Raw genomic sequence first — 13,040 nt, forward strand, 5'->3', positions numbered from 1 at the left:
CAAACATCACCCTGGGTGTGCGCATCTTTGATTCCTGCATGTCGGAGAGCAAAGCTGGGGAACGGATCTTGGGTCTTCTGCATGGGAAATCCGAGCTCATCCCGGGATTCAAGTGTCCAGCGCACCCACCGCTGGCCGGAGTCATTGGGGAAACCATGTCTTCTTTAAGCGTGCCGATGGCCCGGATCATGGGAGTGTATCACTACCCGCAGGTAAAGGTGGATGTTTCTTGTAAACTTAGAGCTACTAGATACAACATCGAAGACTGTGCATTACTGTAGGTTAGCAAAGCACCATTATTCACAGGTAAAGACCAGCATGTCTTTTAAAATAAATATAAGAAAGATTGTAGATAAAATGTGAGATTGCTGTAGGAAAGTAAAGCATCAGTGTCTATAAGGAAATATGGATATGTCCTGTACAAATACATTTAACTAAGAGATTTGACATACAAATATAACATTTTGGATTACTGTCAAAAAGCAAAACTACATTACCCACAAGTAAAGAGATGTGCTATTTCTTATAAAATAAATCTATCACAGACATGTTTAACAAAATATAAAATTATGGATTACTGCAAGAGAAGAAAGTCTTAGTACCCACAGATGAAGATTGATAATTCTGATTTTATTATTTATTCATTATGAAATCTTTGCTGAGAAAATAGTATTTATTACACCTCTATTTACTGTTCCAATAAGAGCATGGGGCAACGCGTTGTATCCTCCTCTTAAGATTGGGTATTCTCCCTTTAACAACTCTTATAGCTGAGTGGGAAGGCACAAATAAATCTACAGGCATATGTGATCTATGCAAAGGCGGCCAACAAGATCTTCAACATGTTTTATTAATTGCCCTCAACCCGAGATTGGTAGCGGCTATACGACAGTTTATATCCCCTATTCAGTTAAGATACAATGCCATGTTAGCTCAAGATCTAATTATGCTGTGTAACTCTCCAGCTAATGAATTAGTCTGTTATCACTTGTTTACATTTTTAAAAAGTTTTTAGATGTTATTTTAAAAACGTATAATTTTAGCATTTCTATCAATTCTATGATGTATAAAAACAGTACTAATTAATAATTTTAATTAGAAATTCAATAATTTCATTCAAGCCCAAAGAATAATAATTTGTAATATCTATATGTGTTGATCTCTTGTGAGTTCTGAATAAAAAAAAATGAATTTGATAATTCTTACAAAACAAATCTAGCACAGATATTCTAGCTAAAAATAGACAATTGTAGGTTGCTGCAGTAAAGCATTGCTACCCTCTTAGGGACTGAAGATACAAATGTAACTTGTTTAAACTCTAGGGGGGCAGATTTACAAGCCCCTTGCGCCACTTTTGCATCACTTTTAACATGGGAAAAGTGACGCAAAAGTGGTGCAAGTGGCTTGTAAATCTGCCCCTAGAACTTCAAAAATATTTGATGACACAATGGCTCAACCCCTGAAAAATGACCAAGAAACTAGCAACCTCATTTCACTTAAACAGCTGACCATGGCTTTTACTGGATCCATTTGCAGCATCTGTTTTTGAACACTGGACTACTTTTCACCAGTGTAAAATACAGTGCAAAATAGAAGGAAACCTGTTAAAGTTAAATAAAAAAAGTAACAACTTGAAACCAGTAACCTGTAGTAGCAGAGATGAGAATCATGTCCATGTACATATTCTGCCTTCTGTGCAAGACAGTGAATGATTCTAAAGCTGTCTTCTCCAGAAGCATTCTGGGAGTTCATTTTGGTGAACACTCTAGCTGTTTGTTAGAAATCTGTGGTCTTCAAGGACAGCTGTTATGGTAAGAAGAAGGCATGGTGATATGTGGGTTGATGCTGGAATGAAACTTGCCTCAGTACCAGCTCTGAATCTCCTTGGCAGAAGCTAATCAAAATACAGCGTTTTGGTAGTGCACAGCTGTCCCACTCACTATATTATTCATGCAGAGTAACAGTCACTATAGAAAATGTAACTTTTTCAACTGTCATAGCTTTAAAACTTGCCATTCTTAAAAGCAGGCAAGCAGATGCACAAGTGGTCTGCTTTATTCTGTATAGTTGCAACAGTACAATTATTTAAATTAAATATTTACAGGGACTGGAAGACTGTTTGAGTTTAACCAAGTGCAGAGGTTGTTGAATTCAGAAGACCAATTGGCAACCCCTGGCTCACAAATAAAATGTAAACCATTTTTGGAGCATCAGGTGTTATTAATAATTGGGGGAATGCATAGGTGACAGCTTCAAGAGAAGGAAACCTGTGTACTTTATTTGGGGACTCAGTTTTCATTGGCACCTAGAATACCCGGTGTGATTGTTAGACCCAAGATGAGTTCCAGCTTTTGAAGATTTAGATTCGACCAATTAGCAACAGATGATGCGAGGGATGCTTGGCTGCAGGCTACGACTGAGAGCAGGAGTTGTTTGTGTATTCGTGTGGTTACTGAAGAGTTGTATTTTATTTCTTAGACACTACTTCCTCAATAGAGAATAAAATAGTGAAATGCATTGAATAGGAATGTTGATGTGGCTAAGAATAGTGAAACACATTATTAGATTTTTTCTTTATCCTAGTGCAAGACATTGATGTAATAGCTTTACTTTTTCAATGACTTTTTAATTTCATGAAGAAAGATTATAATTGTTGAAAGACTTACATCTGAAATTGTCATAACAGACTTGGCATTGCATATATGTTTAGCGAGTTTCTTTAAAACAGGGATCATGTCACGCCCTTGAAATAGTTTCCATATTTTTAATATGTTACAATTTCTGTGACATACATACTCCCAACAGTGCTAGGCCTGTACCCAGTATAATCACCTTCCAGCCACCCAAATGGTCCAATTGAACTGTGCAGAAAGCAGTTTTAAATCACCCTCACTTCAACTTATATGAAGTATTAGAAAGCATAAGTTGAGCATAAGTAGAGCAGGACATGTCATGCAGAGGATATATAAATGCTGATTATGAGTTAGGAGGTAAACTTGCATGAAGTGGTCCTGATGACACAACGGTTTGATGCCATGTGGTTTCTACATGACATTAGAAATCTGGCAAAGCACAGTTCTGGTACAATACTAAAGTTGCCTGACATGCATTTTTTTATATTGAATGTTTATTTTGTGTTACATTAAAGGTTTATTTTGTTGCAGTTAGTAAGAAAAATATATTTATGTATTTGTTGCAATAAGAGGAGAAAACATTTAAATATGTAGTAAAAAAGCGTGGGGGTAGATTTACTAAAATGTCATGCAACACAGCGCAGCAGGCAAAAAAGTTGTGCTGCGTTGCGCAAGAAGATAGTACGGGTGCGCCATGTTTACAGAAATATGGCACTCTCCCCCCCCACCCCCTCCCTAGTGCTGGCGCTGAAATTAGATGCCATGAGCCACAGAGACACCTTTCACCATACTGCAAGGGTGTCTGCGTGAGTCTAGCATATATTGGAAGGATAGCCTTCCAACACAACTTTAAACATTTTCCCACTTTGCATTTGTGCTGTACAGTGCAGCACACTTACAAAGTCAGAAAACGAAGGGTAAATGAAAGCATTTCTCCTTCATAGCACCTATTTGAAATGGGCGCTTTTTTCTCACGCTAAACCCTGCCTACTTTTTTATTTAAGTAACAGGGTTTAGCTTCAGAAACCTTGGGTGGTTGCATGGGAACGCTCATGATACGCCCCCTTTGGTGCTAAGAAATGCAAAGTTCGTAATGCGCTGCTTTGTGCTACTTTTGAGTGTTTTCCACCTCAAAATAAGATTAGCACTGGAAAGTAAATTAGTAAAAAAAATATTTTGTGTCATTTTGCGCATACACAGTGTTAAATCTTAGTAAATAGACACCTCAGTTTTAGTAAAGAACATTTTGTTTTGTTTAAAAACTCCCTGTGTATGTAGAGGTAAGAAGTTGTGTACCTGTCTGTCTTTGTGCAGGATGCCTCTGTGGGTATGTAGGAGGGAAAGGTAGCCCTAGCTATTCCAAAACATAATGTATGATTTAAGAATGCATGTTTTGCAAGCAGTCTCTTCCCAGGACACATTTTCTGCTGTATAAAATATGTGATAATGTATGGTAATGTGCCACCAGGACCAGCATGGACCTGGTCAAGAACAAACTTGTGTCCCCAGAGCATCAATCGCAAAATTAATTCTACTATGTAATAGCACATTGCGGTGCTCACCCTGGGTTTTGGGATTGGTGGTCACTGCATAGAAGCATGTATTTGTCAGTCAGTCTGGCACAGCCTGTGAACTATCTGCTGCAAGGGTATTATTTTCAGAATTGTGAGTGGACGAAAGCGGAAAGAAAAATATCTGGCTGCCATGTTAGGGCTGACTGAGCTGGCTGCTGTGGCTACCTGGCCTTTAAAACACTTAGAGGGGGTTGCTCAAGTGCTACTGATCAAAGAACAATGGACCAGTCACCTAAGAAATGTAGAAGGGGCAAGATGCTGGTGAAACCTACCAGGGAAGTGCCCAAGGACCAGGACGCATTTCTGTTTGCTAGGCAGGCACCAGCTTTGGATGTTGGCGGGTGCACTGCTGAGCCCTACGACTGCTGGTTTTTGTAGCGGTATCCACTCTAGTGGACTCACTAATCTTCTGACTTGTTCGCAACAGACACAGTGCATCTTTGATTCATCTATCTTCATTTCCTATAGGGAAGTATCTAGCACTTATTAAATGTAACATCGTAAATCAGTGTCAGTCGATGGGACAGATGGCTCTTACGACAGTAACGACAACTTTAGGAGTTTTTCACTGTCAGGACATGTAAATCTTAAGTACACATGTCCCACTTCAATGCAATTCACCCTGCCCTGTGAGCCTTTAGAAACTATCTTAGGGGCCATATATAAGTATTAAAAAAGAAGGTTTAAGCCTGCCAAAAGGGTTTATTTTGCCAGGTTGAACTCACATTTTAAACATTCGCTGCAGTGGTAGGCCTGGAACATGTTTTTAGGATGCTCCCTTAGCAGATGGCACAATGAGTACTGAAGAACCTTTAGTAGCATTTAATGTACAGGGCCTGTGGATATGTAGTAAAATGTACTAGGAATTTAGAAGTCAATTAATTGTGCCAACTAGGTGTAGGACAAATTTACCATGTTTGAAGGAGAGCTGGTTAGCAGTGGTAAAGTGCTCACAGCCCTAAAGCCAACAAAACAGATTCTGCAAGCAAGAGGGGGAAGGCAAAGCATGTGGGGAATACCACCACAATGTCAGATCTAACAATATCTATTGTGAGACAGTTGTCAAACCACACACTGGTGCAACACCTCTTACTGTACTTATTTTCTTTAGGGTCCTAATACACCCAACAGTCTGTCCTTGCTGCTACTAATTGGGGATCTTCACACACTCATTGATCCACCAATTTACCAACCCTACCGTGGTGGAGAAGCTCATGAAACCCCCTTGGAACATGATACATAAATTCTCAAGTTCCAGCAAATTTGCAAGTGTATGCAAATTTGTAAATTTGTGAAATCTTATGAGCTCTCCACCACAATGCTGGATGAAGTCCACTATTTAAGCCACACCTTGTCTTGATGTTACAAGGTCCCACACGCACATTTGCTTGAGTTTGTAAAGTTGTCGCTTAGCGTCCATATTTGATGTGGCCGATACTAAAGGCACTCCCAGCCTTCATGCTCTGCCTTGCTTTGGTGCTTTCAATGCATAGTTGATGCATTCTGGTTGTGGTAATCCATCTTTTGGATTCCTCCCATATTCATATCTGCTGAGCGATTCTCTTATATTCATATTCATCTTCTAGACTTATCTCCTGCTAGAGCACAGTGAAGGTTGCTACACAAGACCTTTGCTACATAAGTAGGACCACTGATTTGCTTTCAACTCTGTGTGTACTATGACACCCAATGAGCTCTGCCTTAAAGAAAGCTTGGGGGCATATTATCAAGAAATAGCATTAAAATTATCGCCACTTTAGCAGCGATAATGGGCTTGATAATATGCCCTTGTGAATTCCCATAGAAGCCCATGTTCTGGTGTGAACATGGGCTTCTATGGGAATTCTCAAGGGCATATCATCAAGCCCATTATCGCTGCTAAAGTGGCGATAATTTTAACGCCGTTCTTGATAAAATGCCCCACGGTCATCTTGAAACACATGCTAATGAAATAATAAGCACTCAGATTTACTATTCAAATATAAAGAAATGTGTGGAAGAACAAGATCCTTCAATGGTCAATACAACAACTTGGTTAATTTACCAATCTCTATTTCACCCGAAGGAAGTGCCCACTTGAGACAAGAGTTGTATATTGGTGTGTCCTGGAAACAGCTCCTTCACATGTAGTCTACCATGCCCAACAGATCGCAGTTGTCCTCCACCTTTATAACCCTTAGCCCCCGCTGAGCTCTCACTTGATCCCTGTAATCAACAAAAGGAATCAGGTGTAAGCTGAGAGGCAGAGAGGGGTATACACGTCGCCTCTGCAGGGTATCGGACAAAACAAGGTAAGTGGCCATGCTTTTACTATAATATTGACAATAAATAAGCTTTAAATTGATTTACTGCCTTGCTGTAAAATCAAAAGATAAATTATTGTATGAGGCACTGGGAGCTGATATTTTGAAGTCTGCCTTAACCTCTTAAGTGCTGCGCCTATACCAAAGGCCGACGGCACCACTACCTCGGGAGTGCTGCCGTCGGCCGTTGGACGTTCCAGCTGCACCTGCGCAATGGAACGTTCAGCACTGGAGCTGGACGTTCCAAAGCAGCTAAAGTGTTAAGACTTATGATCAGATGGCGTTCTCTTGATTAATGATTTGAGTGTATGAAAAGCTGGCGGATACCACGTTGTGGTTTCCCACTCTGTAAGCAGGGCATGCAAAATGTACCTTATTCATTATTTGTTTGTAAAATTTAAGCCAACATTTTAATGATAAACTGTATAAGGAATCAAATCAAGCAGTGTTGCACCTGAATTATGCAAAGTTGAGAGACTGTCATGAGATGTATGCACCTCTTACATTACATTTTAAAATAATTTCTTAGTTTGTAAATGTTGGGGTTGCAATGCGCTTTTTGTGAGATCTGGAATTGAATTTGAAAATTGATGAGCAAAGGAGTGTTGGGCCAGTTCTCTGATTTTGTTCTCCTTGGTGGCTGGGTGTATCCACCTTAGTGTTTATGATGTGGGCATGGGTGAAAGCATGATTGAGGACAAGAAAGACTACATGTTGACAGACAAGGCGAGGGCATTGCAAAGAAAAAAGCATTGCAAATGTTGAGCCTGGGAGTGATCAAGACCTCTAGTCCAGTCCTTAAGTTCTGGTACCAAGGGCTGACCCTTAAATTTGATCCCCCAGAACTACGCTTTTGTGGGTACTGCAAGGGATTCAACCCTGACTTCTGCACAGACCATGCCACAAGATTATGGGTTCATTGGGTAGTGTGCCAGGTTTACCGGTATTGTTAATCTGAATTAATGAATTGACACTTATTGAGGGTTCCTAGGAGAGGTCATCTTCTCAACCTGGAGGTATCCATTAAGTTAAAAAGGGATTCAATTCAAAGTGGTTAAGAATGCCCCTATTACCCTGCTCATAATCTGCGTCCTTGCTCCGTTAGGATTCTTCAGTGGTGCTTAGCTGGATGACAGTACATCACCAGTGAGAGGTCTGAGGACCACCTGTTACACTTCAAGGAAGTGCTGTTATAGCGCAGGCGTGTATAGAGTATCTCAGCCACAAAGACAGGAGGGGTCTTGTGAATCTTGTGAAGCATCACCTGCTAAACACGTAGGTATCATTATTTTAAAGCAGCACCAGGTCCTTCTATGGACATGGGTTGCTTTAAAAATGTTTTGCATTTGGGAATGCACATATAGAGATGAAGGTCTGTTGTTCCTTGCACCCCAAACCCTGTATTTACAGCCAAACAGAGGGGGTAGGACTAACTAATATACATTAGGCAAGTTGTTTTGTGGCCCACTGTGGATAGATGATTTATGATTTTACCTAATAATACTTAGGTTGCATCTTAAATTGCATTTCCATTCATAAATCAGTAGGTGGCCAAATTGCATATTCTTGGTTTGCAAATAGCAATAGTACATGTGGCCCCTAGTATTTTGAAACTGAAATGGCTTTGCTCAACGAAATCTGCTGTATGTAAAGGCATAACCATTTTTACTGTAAAAAAAAGTGGCACTGATATGCAGTCATCTTTGTTCTGAGTCCCTGCATGGTTGTACACGGTATAGTCATGGAAAGTAAGAAGGACGCTGTTGAGAAGGATTCAGGCAAAATGCCGGTATGTACGTTCGTCAAAGGTTTATTCAGGCAATTAGTGAATAAGTACTCCAATGCAGAGAGTAATGCCAGACAGTGCTCCCAAACACTACTACTGGCAACTGTCACCATTCGCCTCCCACATGAACGCATCGCTCACCAACCTTCTGCTCCAACATTCTACCCAAATGTCCAACAGGCAGATATATTTGTCCCACCTGCTCTAAAACATAAAAGCTGATTTGAGATTTTCAAGGATCATCTTTAGCTGGATATATTTCCAGCAAGGCAAAATAAATGCAGCATTACATTTGTAATTTGTTAAAGTGTTATCAAAAGTAAATTTTTAGTGAATATGTAAACTGAGCAGAAAAAAATAGCTTATAATGCATACTCTTTTTACCTATAACCCTTATAGCCTTTTAGAAATCCGAAATTGACTCATTTACAGTGCATTACAAAAGACATATAACTTTCTGTCTGAGATTTCAAACAATCATTTTTTTGTCAGCTCTCTTTTCCTCATGCTGCTCTAAATGAAAAGGCCCACAATGCCCATAACGGGAGAAATTGCATGCTTTAGCGCTGGTGGCGCCCAGTGCTAGAGTCATTTTTGGCACCCCCATGACCGCCTCCTCGGATTCTCTCACTACCACCAATCAAAAGTGCCCCTCATCTCTTCAACCATAAGATACTGCTAAAACAGACCCCCCCCCCCTGAGGTAGGCGCCCCATCACAGGTCAGCACCCAGTGCGGCTGCACCGGTTCCACTGCCCTAAAGATTGCCCTGATGGTAGATGGGAAACACCTGAGACATGACAAGTGTGGCTAGCAATGTTTAAAATGTCTCATGAAACATCTACCTTGTTCACAAGAGAGTATCAATGGGCTGAGTGGAGCACTAGCCTGGAAATAGGTTTGGATCCAAGGAGGAGATTTCATTTGAATTAAAGGTGGCAGAATAGAGAGGAATGGGCTGGGTTTTGGAGAATCGGGGACCTCAGCACTGCTGACATAGGGATTTACCAATTTGGATTCGGAATACCCTGAACTCTAGCACAGAGTTGACATCACAAAGCATGCACTCAGGAATCAAATTCCATAACTCCGCAGCAAAAATAATTCTTGGGACGTTTGGAAGTTTTAGGAATTAATGTTATACATCAATATTGACCAGTATACCCTTAGCAATACCATGTTTGGTCCACTCTAACATGAGAATATGTCGGAATATAAAGTGGGAGAAAGGCTGCTGCACTGATGAATACATTGATACTTGCCATGGTATGGGAGAGAGCTGCCTCCATTTCTGTCTTGAACTTTTGCATATAACATATTGCTCCAGGACTGTTAGTGTCAGTCTCTGACTGACATTCAGGCATAAATCAAAGCCAATGTCCCGTCAGTGAAGTCATCTTTTCACTATAGAACTTGCAAGCTATGGTTGTGGATTGTGGTTGATGTTGAGAGAGAGGAACATATTGCCATGCCCGAAGATCTCTAGAGGACCAGTATATACCCTTGTGGGATTCAACACCAAACAGGAACTTTATTTTGGAATTTAAATGTGAATAAGTACTGATTGTCTTCATGTCGAGGAATGGAGAAGAATGCGTGGCATAGGTCAATGACTCTATACCATGCTGCATCTGATGAAATCTGAAATAAGATTACTGAAGGATTTAGTAGCATTGGATAACTTGGAAACTCTATTTTTTCTTCGGGTCCTGCACTATTTTCCATGTGCCACTCGTTTTTAAATTCCCCTCACTGGAGAGTTGCAAAGGCTACCAAGCAGCTCCCGAAGAATTGCCTGTTGAGTAATTTGTTCATGAAATTCCTTCCTATGCCTGTTCTTTGCCCGTATGTCCTAAATCCAGAGGCAAATCATCTTTAGTCAGAACTGGGAACGACTGAACTCTTAAGTCATATAATTTAATTTTAAACACTGAATCTTCATCTTGTGTTTTATTTGCAACACAGTCTGGTGTACAATAAATCCCACAGTTCACCTTACAAAGCAAGTTTGTGCATAACAAATCCACTGGACTCGAATGACACAAAATTAACAGGTGATTATTCTCCATTGCTCCGTTTTTAATAGGGATGTCTGTTGTAACCTGATTGACAAACTGTTTATTGCTGATGCTTACAACAAGGACTCACTTCAAGAGAGGGGTAGGTTTGGAACATCCACAGAATGAAGTTTAGAATGGGTAGCCCCAATATCTGTCAAGAAAGAATGGAAAGGGGCGACCACTCGGTCCCCCCGAACGTATGGTGGAGTACCCCGATCCCCCCGGGAGGCCATCTTGGGCGGGGGGCGAGTCCCGGCTGGTATGCCGGGGCGCGCCTTTTCCCGCCCTGTAGGGGGTTGTCCTAGACGCTGACGCCGCCGGCCACGCCCCTGGGGGGCAGGCGGAGGCGGGTTTACGCCCGCCCGAAGACGGATAAAAGGAGCAACAAGCCAAGAAAGCATCCTCTTGTTCCTATGCTCTGAAGCTGCACCGCCCCGCTGCACGTGAGCTCGAGACGGAACGAAGAGCCAATTTTGAGCGTTGTAATCTTTCTCTTTGTCTTACAGATATCTTCGCTTGAGAATGCCGGGCAAGAAGGTCGGAAAGCGGGTCGGTACCGATCAGATGCTACGCATGCTCATAAAGGAGGTAGCCGATTTGAAGAAGCAGATGGCGGCTAAAGACGGGGAGGGAGGACCGAAGCGAGTCATCGGACCAGCTTTGCCGGGAGTAGTCCCTAGCGGGAGAGGCAAGAGGTCAAAAAGGGGGGCACTTGGGGGGGAAACCCCGGTTCCCGATACTCCACGTGAGGAGCCAACCGCGGTTCTGAAGGAGGGGCGTCCGATCCCCGTGGTGGTCACCCCCGTGAACGGGGAAGATATGCCTCCCGAGTTGGCGGCGCAATTGGCAGCGTGGTTGGGGAAAGATAGTAAGGGCGCCACGGCTGACGACGCCCAGGCAGTAATGAGACAGCTGCGGGAATCAAGAGAGGCTGCGAAGGCACCATCTTCTGTTCCCCCACAGGTTCCGGCGGCTGAAAGTGCAGCAGGCCCGAGTTCGGCGGCAAGTGCGGGATCTACTTCAGGTAAGCGGCCATTGCCGATTGCGGGGGAGGGGTCTGTACCTTCTCGAAGGGAGAAGATTGCCCAGCATGTTCCGCGGGAAATTAAGGAAATGATTTGGGCGGATAAGTATGTAAACATGTTTTCATTGCTTACCGACCATTACGAGATAGAGCATGTGAAGAGCCAAAAGGAGCTCATGCATCCGAGTGTTTGGCGCGCAAAAATGGCCGCCTTTAAGGTTGACGAAAACATGGGTACTTGGGGCAGAGCGTGGGGCATTTTTACCTCCCTCATGGGTGAGCGCAGGCCCGAGTTGTTGACCGAGTTGCCTATTTATCAGTCACGTATCATGGAGTATTCCCTGACGTACGGGGGCAATCAGTGGTTCTGTTATGACAATCTTTTTAGAAAGGCTAAAGAGCACAACCCAGTTCTAACATGGGATTGTTTCGACTCTGTCTCGTGGCAGAAAATGGAGAGTTCAGGAATGTTAAAAGTGCCATTGTCAGGGAGTAATGGGGGTGAATCTTCCCGCCAATCCTCTGGGACACCCTTTCGGACAGGTGCAGGTAACGAACACCACTCGAAGTCGAGTGGCAACACAGGTAAAAAGGGGATTTGTTGGAATTTCAACAGGGGAAAATGTACGAGGCCCCAGGGGTCATGCAAGTTCAGACATGAATGCGGGGGGTGCGGGCAGTCATCCCACCCTGAGTCCATGTGCAGAGCCAAGACGGGTGATAACGGTGGTAAGGGAAGCGCCAAACAGGTCTGAAATAGTCCGAGGGGCGCCTTTACCTATTCCGATTGATACCATGGCAATGATTCCTTGGCTCAACGAATACCCGGATCATGCTTCCGCTGGGGTGTTGCGGGACGGGTTTTCATATGGTTTCCGCATCCCAGTGGGGGATTTTCAGGGTGTAGCAAACTGTAGGAACCAACTGTCGGCCTTGCAGTATTCGGCGGTGGTTCAGGTAAAGATTGGGAAGGAGGTGACTCGAGGTCGTGTTGCCGGTCCATTTGATTTGCCACTGGTTGCTAACTTTGTTTGTTCCCCTCTAGGGGTGTTCCCCAAGAAGGACCCGGGTGAGTTTCGGCTAATACATAACTTGTCAGCCCCACGTGGTCTTTCCGTGAACGATGCGATAGACCCGGAAGTGTGTTCGGTGCGGTACGCATCTTTTGATGAGGCCGTCGTCATGTTGAATCGCCTGGGGCCCGGGGCGCTGATGGCAAAATCGGACATCGAGTCAGCGTTCCGGTTGCTCCCGGTACACCCAGACGATCAGCGTCTCCTTGGATTTATGTTCCAGGGTCGCTATTACATGGATAGATGTATGCCAATGGGGTGCTCTATATCTTGTGCCTATTTTGAGAAATTCAGTTGTTTTCTGCAATGGGTATTTACAAGGAAAACGGGTTTTCGGCATGTTATGCATTATCTCGATGACTTTCTCTTTTTGGGGGCAGCCGGGGATCCTGAATGTGGTAAGGCCTTACATGAATTTCGTGTCTTAATGAATCAATTTGGTGTGCCATTGGCGCCAGGTAAGACTGTGGGTCCCTCAACTTTGCTCGAGTTCCTGGGGATCGAGCTCGACTCAGTAGAAGGTTGTTTTAGATTACCCAGGGAAAAGGTGTTAAAATTTGGGACATCCCTTGAAACATGTATTCGAG

The sequence above is a fragment of the Lissotriton vulgaris genome, chromosome 8 (genome assembly GCF_964263255.1).
Source record: "Lissotriton vulgaris chromosome 8, aLisVul1.2, whole genome shotgun sequence".
In the NCBI taxonomy this organism is placed as follows: Eukaryota; Metazoa; Chordata; class Amphibia; order Caudata; family Salamandridae; genus Lissotriton; species Lissotriton vulgaris.